This window comes from Notechis scutatus, chromosome 11, assembly GCF_049901735.1.
Source record: "Notechis scutatus isolate UNSWTSFEM ecotype Mainland chromosome 11, rNotScu1.2, whole genome shotgun sequence".
Classification (NCBI taxonomy): domain Eukaryota; kingdom Metazoa; phylum Chordata; class Lepidosauria; order Squamata; family Elapidae; genus Notechis; species Notechis scutatus.
This window is the reverse complement of record NC_142019.1, coordinates 12361018-12368427: the sequence shown is the minus strand read 5'-3', so window position 1 is coordinate 12368427 and position 7410 is coordinate 12361018.

Below are 7410 nucleotides of genomic sequence, written 5' to 3'. Positions count from 1 at the left end.
CCAAATGATAATCAAGAAGATTTTTACAGGAAATTACATAAGAAAATAATTGAACTTGACTATGCTAATATCTGTCTGATGGGAGATTTTAATGGAATAATATATGACAAATTGGACTATAAAACACAAAAAACAGCAAAGAAAGCTAGAATGACATTGCCAAAATCCTTCTTTTGAATGGTAGATGAGATAAACTTAAAAGATGCATGGAGAGAGAAAAATGCAGAAAATACACAATATACCTTTTATTCAAATAGACATGCATCATGGTCTAGAATAGATATGATATGGATGTCAACAGAATTGCTTTCTAACATTCAAGATATTGAAATAGAAGCAAGTACCTGGGCAGATCACAATCCAATGACACTTGTATGGAAAGGACGAAAAAGGAGATCTAGATGGACTTTAAATAATACGATATTAAAGGAAAAAGACTTTAAACAGAAAATTGAGAGAGAATTGACTTTTTTCTTTAAAGAAAACACAAAAGAGGATACATCATTACAGAACCTTTGGGACACGATGAAGGCTTATACAAGAGGTTTGATAATGGACTATACAAGGAAAAGAAATATAATACAGAAAAAAAACCTTTAAAATATTGGAAGATGACTACAAGAAGTTGAAAAAGAATTACAGAAATTTCCACAAAAAAGGACATTAAAATTAAAATGGACATAACTAAACATAAAATGGGGCTAATGGAAAAAGAAGAAATAGCACAAAAAATAAAAAATGCTAAGCAGAACTATTTTGAAGATGCAAACAAACCAGGCAGATTGCTAGCATATAAATTGAGAAAGGAAAGAGACTCGAGAAGGATAAATCAATTGATAAATGAACAAGGACATGTATGCTATGGAAATGTGGAGAAGAAAAAAAATTATTCAAGATTATTATGGAAAACTGTACCATCAAGAGAATGTTCAGGAAGAAAGAATTCAACAATACTTACAGGAAGCAAATTTGCCTCAGATACCCAAAGATATTGAAATAATGTTAGAAAGTAACATAACAATGATGGAATTAACAGAAGCTTTTAAAAAGCAAAACATTGGGAAAGCACCAGGTCCGGATGGTTTGCCAGTGGAATTTTATAACACATTCCAGGAAACATTGACTCTTCACTTATTAGAAGTTATGAATGAAGTTATGACAAAGAAGAGAATACCCAAAACATGGTCAGAAGCATATATCACACTTGTACCAAAGGAGGATACAGACCCACAGCAAGTTAAAAACTACAGACCAATATCACTATTAAATTCAGATTATAAAATTTTTGCTTCAATTCTGGCAGAAAGACTGAAAAGATACTTAAACATTTTTATTCATCCTGATCAAAATGGATTTCTGCTGAAGAGACAGATTAAAGATAATATGAGAATAATTTTAGATACACTGGAATACTATGAGGCACATCCCAAAAAACAAATGGCTCTGATGTTTTTAGATGCACAAAAAGCTTTTGATAATGTGAATTGGTGTTTTATGCTGTTACAATTGGACCAAATGGGCTTTGGTAAAAAATGTATCCAAGCCATAGAAATGATATATCATAAACAAACTGCAAAGGTTATGATAAATGGAGAGTTAACAGATTTTATAGATATAAGAAAAGGGACTAGACAAGGCTGTCCATTGTCACCTCTGTTGTTTGTGTTAACACTGGAAGTGCTGAATAGGAACATCAGAGAAGAAAAAGAAATAAAAGGAATGAAAATTAAAAAAGAAGAGTATAAATTACAAGCTTTTGCAGATGACCTGGTATTTATATTAGAGGATCCATTGGAGTCAGCACCTAAACTGATAGAAAAGATAGAAGAGTATGGGAAAGTAGCAGGTTTGAAAATAAATAAAGATAAAACAAAGATTTTAGCAAAGAACATGTTAGTAAGATGAAAGAAAGAATTAGAGGAAGTTTTGGGGATCCAGGTCACAAATAAGGTTAAGTATTTAGGGATACACATAAAACCAAGATGTAGCACACTTAAGGAGGATAATTATCTTAAACTTAAATAACAAATTGCGACAGACTTGATAAAATGGGAAAATTTACAATTATTACTGATTGGGAGAATATCTACAATTAAGATGAATGTATTGCCTGGAATCTTATACTTATTCCAGACATTTCCAATCAAATTAGGGAAAGAATTTTTTGAAGATTTAAACAAAATAGTGCTAAAATACATTTGGCAGGGGAAGAAAGCGAGAATAAAACTTAAATTGCTACAAGATGCAAGAATAAGAGGAGGATTTGCTTTGCCCAATTGGGAATTATACTGCCCAATCTCTTCTTAAAAGCCTCCAGAGATGGAGCACCTTTCTGAAGGCAAGCCATTCGACTGGTTGATTGTCCTCACTGTCAGAAAATTTCTCCTTAGTTCCAGGTTGAATCTCTCCTTGATCAGTTTCCATCCATTATTCCTTGTCTGGCCTTTAAGTGCCTTGGAAAATAGCTTGACCCCCTCCTCTCTGTGGCAGCTCCTCAAATATTGGAACACTGCTATCATGTCTCCCTGGTCCTTCTCTTCACTAGACGAGCCATGCCCAGTTCCTTCAACCATTCATTGTATGTTTGTACTGTACGCATCATTCATCTTTAATTTGAGAAAGTGTCTCAGACGGACATCTTCCTACCAACACCAAGAAAAAAGGGAGGGAGGGAGGGGGAACCACATTCAGATTTGCAAGATTCTGTTACTACAGCTTTACAGCAAAAATACTGCTGACCTACATGGCATTAGTTTCCTAGTCTACTTTTCCACAAAGGGCTGACAGTTTGACAGTTTGGGATTTGAAGAATCAATATTTACGGAGCAACCATTCTGCCGTCGTAAGATAGAAGTTGGATGAAAGTGAGTAATGAACAGGATTAAGTTTCAGTCTACAATATTTAGGTTAGGCATTAAAACTGAGAGGAAAAAGTAACACCGCTTCAAAATCCTCTGATGATGGGAAATCCAGCTGTTACCATATCCGTCTCCAGATGTCAGGGGATTCCACTACTTCCTTATTAGGCAGAGAACAGAAGTAACAAGAAAAAGTTCTGAAGATGGTTGAAGTGGGATGATATTTTTTTGGTTGGGGGAAGGTTAACAATCAAAAGTGATTGACATCCTAAAACTAAAACAGATTATTATTATTATTATTATTATTATTATTATTATTATTATTATTATTATCATCATCATCATCCTGCCATCAACCAAAGCAGAGCCTAGCACTAAATACATAGTTAGAATCAAATAATTCAGCAGCCAAGGATTCATTTGAGTACCACATCTGTCAGCATTTTTCCTTTCCAATAATTATTCGTAGCTATCCTATGTTTCAAAGTATAATTATGTTTTGTGGTGAGTGTGAGGGAAAAATTTATTCTACCCTTGGCTTCCAATGTAAAAGCAATTAGTTTTCATTTACTGCCAATGACCCTGGCATTTTTAATCTGATTCTTGTGGGAATTCCTGCCTCACTGGCATGGCTCATCCAGAGAACCTAGCAATCACCTAGCAAACAGCTCCAACAAATTTTACTGGCCTTACATTGAACAGATTCCTAATTTTGTTTCCCTGAACAGCCAAAAGAAAACCTGATGCTTAGCATGAAAGATGCAACTTGCATTATAGCAGCTTAGTTCCTTTATGGAAGTATGAGCTCAGTCAACAGCTCCCAATGACTATAGAGGGAATTCTGTCCTTGGACAAAGACCGCATTATATGGAAAAGCTCAGTTTTATTTCAGAGTTCATGATCAACTGCAGATCTTCAATATTTGGGCAGCGTATAACATACATACATCTGGTTCTTGCAAAGATAGGGACAGTGGATAATAATAACAATTTATATGCTGCCTGACTTGCAGAGAGCAGTTTGTAATTGTTAAAACATTTAAGAATAAAAAAAAAAGTCACACACAAAACCCTGCTGTTTCTTTGCAGCTGCACATGAGGTTAGATATTCAGATTTTTTTAAAAAAATGATTCTAGTACAATGGGAATTTAACTGACCTTCAAAAAATAAATGTGAACTTGGAAAGAAAGCACATCGGTTGTGCAGTTCTACCTTTAAAACGAATCAAGAGCTGTCAGATTACTTTGGAATTTTTACTGATGAATGAACAACCAAATCCAACACCTCTTAATTATAAGTTCTCAAAAATTATTAACATGATCACATTTGACTCCACTAGTTGAGAAATACATGGTGGCTTTTTAAAAAATTGTTCAACTGAAGACAACTGTTGAAACCATGAAAAAATGTCAATCTTATCACATGGAATTTATCAGTTTTCTAGATGTGGCATGCCTGAACTCCCGGCAGTCTCAACCCCTAGCAGGGGTTTGTGGGGGGAGTGTGTTGTAAAAAAAAAATTAAGATGGTGGTTGTGTGATTGAAGCCCCATCCCTTTTTAACATACAATGCAAACAAAAGGATATGTGAGTGTGAGAGTACGTTTAAAAGCATTACTGTATACAGGTAATCCTTGAGCACAATTAACCCCAAAATTTCTGTTGCTAAGTGAGAAAGTTGTAAAGTGAATTTTGCCCCCATTTTACATCCTTTCTTGCCGCAGTTGTTAAGTTAGTAAGATGGTTGTTCAGCGAATCTGGCTTCCCTATTGACTTTGCTTGTCAGAAAATTGCAAAAAGTGACCTTGGGACACTGCAACCATCATGAATACTTGCCAGTTGCAAGAGTCTGAATTTTTGCTGCAATGGTCATAAGTGTGAGAAACGATCATAAGTCACTTTTTCAGGGCCGGTGTAACTTCAAATGGTCACAAAACGAAGGGGTGTAAGTCAAGCACTACCTGTACATATTTTTTAGTCTCAATGAGTTTCAAGCATCCATATCAATGCTTATTGGGCTACCCAAGGCATTTAATCCCAATCTGTTGTCATCTTTTTTCAACAGAGATAAATTGTTGCATAAGCTCCCATTTTTAAAGACCATTCTTTCTTTCCTGTATTGTCCGAAATGATCATACACACAATTTATTTCGTGCTTCTGGAAGGAGAAGGGAGGTGGACTTTTGGCAGTGTTTAAACCATGGTTTAGCCGGGCCCTTCTACTTGCATCCTTCATTTCCCATCTATAAAATATCAAATGTCTTCTATCACAGGACAGATGGAGGCATATGAAAAGGAGCTAGAGGTTAATTCCTTGAGTCTGGGTGATCAAATCAAGGTGAGAATGAGGAGGGAGGGGAAAGATAATCCTATCTCCACTGTAACAACATTGCACTTTAGCTTGGTTGTTTGACCATGGAAAATCAATAAAATCCCCTCCACCCGCTTCCAAATCTTTTCAAAGAAACTGAGCCCACAAAAACAAACAACCTTATCCTTGGCATCTGCTGCTTATAGAAGGCTTCACTTAGTCCCTTAGTCCAGGCAGTTTAAATAAATATACATTTCTTGCATCATTGAGAGCTTGTCTTGGGGTTGGGTCAGATGCTCAAACTGGAAGTGAAGCCCAGCATTTTCCCCTTAAGGCTGAAAAATGGGGAAAAGGTAGGGAATTAAATCCGATCCTTCCCTTCCTAACCCTCACCTCTACTTGGTTTTGGTCACCATGCTACAAAAAAGATGTTGAGACATTAGAAATAGTGTAGAGAAGAGCAAACATAGATGATTAGGAAGCTGGAGGCATTTGATGAATGATTGCAGGAACTGGGTATATCTGGTCTAATGTAGAGAAGGACTAGGAGATGACATGATAGCAATCTTCCAATATTTGAGAGGCTGTCATAGAGAGGAGGGGAAGTCAACCTATTCTCTGAAGCACTTGAGGACACGACAAGAAGTTAACAGATGGAAACTTATCAAAGAGAGATCCAACTTAGAAGTAAGGAGAAACCACATGACAGTTAGAACACTTAATCAGTGGAATGGCTTGCCTCCAGAAGTTCTCTATCACTGGAGATTTTTAAGAAGAGATCGGTCTGAAAAATGATATAGATTCTCCTGTTTGAGCCTGGGTCTGGACTAGAAGATCCTTACAACTCTGTTATTCTATTATTGTTTGTCTTGTCTTCTATCATCAATGCTCACAACAAAATCTTTGATCTTCTTTCTACACGGGATCTGACTCATCGGTTCTCCTTCCTAAATTGCTATCAACTGGCTTAGATAATAATATTCCCTATTTCTCAACCTCTCCCTCAGTCAAAACATGGTTCTTCATCAAAAATAAACTCTCAGTTTCAAAACTCTCCTGATCGCTTTCAGGGAACTCCTTCCCAATAGCTTTCCACTGACTCAGGTCCCAGCTTACCAGAGATGGCCAACTGAAAGAAAGCCAACTGTAAGAAACATTGAGAAAATTTTCTTGCAACACATCTAGCCCTAAACGTCTACTTGCCATGTTCATGTACACTGCATGACACAATCACGTTCCATTTAGAACATTATCAGTGGCAGAAACATTTACTTCTATCATGGACAGTTAAGTCCACAACTTTATTGTCCGTTCAAAGTTACAACAGCACTGAAAAAAGTGTCTTATGGCCATTTTTCAGAGTTATCACCTTTTTAGCATTCTCAGGATCATTTGATCAACCTTCAGACGCTTGGCAATGGGTTCATACATACTTACATTGCTGTGTACCAAGATTATGTGATCCCCTTTTGAGACCTTCTGACAAACAAAATCAACGGGGAAGCCAGATTTACTTAACAACCAGGTTACTAATTGATCAACTGCAGTGATTCACTTAACAATGGTGGCAAGAAAGGTCGGAAAATGGGGCAAAACTCACTTAACAAATGTCTCACTTAACCAGAGAAAGCTAGGGCTCAATTGTGGTCATAAATTGAGGACTACCTGTAGTATCAGTCAACCTAATCAAATTATCTCCTAGGACTTAGGGGGTAGGCTGATTATGGAGATCCCTTTCTTTCTTTCTTTCTTTCTTTCTTTCTTTCTTTCTTTCTTTCTTTCTTTCTTTCTTTCTTTCTTTCTTTCTTTCTTTCTTTCTTTCTTTCTTTCTTTCTTTCTTTCTTTCTTCTTTCTTTCTTTTTTGTTTTTGTACTTTGCTTTTCCTGGCTTGTTACACTTTTAATTTTATTAAGTTGGTGTTTAGTTGTAATCTGCCTAGAGTTATTGGAAATTTAGTGGCAATGTAATGTAATTTAAATTGTGTTTTCCTGAATTGGGATAAAATGCAGGTAATGTGTCTCAATGCTTCTTTAAAAATATAGTATATTATAGGGGTGAATGTGGCAGCAAAGTTGTGGCTGAAATCTTTAATTTGGTATGCTGGTTTTCTGCATGCCAAGTTGAACTGTGAGCTATTGTGGAATATCTAACATCAGTTGAGCATGACTTACAGGAATGAAACCACAAGGTCCATGGTTGCCCAAACCTTTTTGACCACAAGTTGCATCTGCATCTCTGGAAT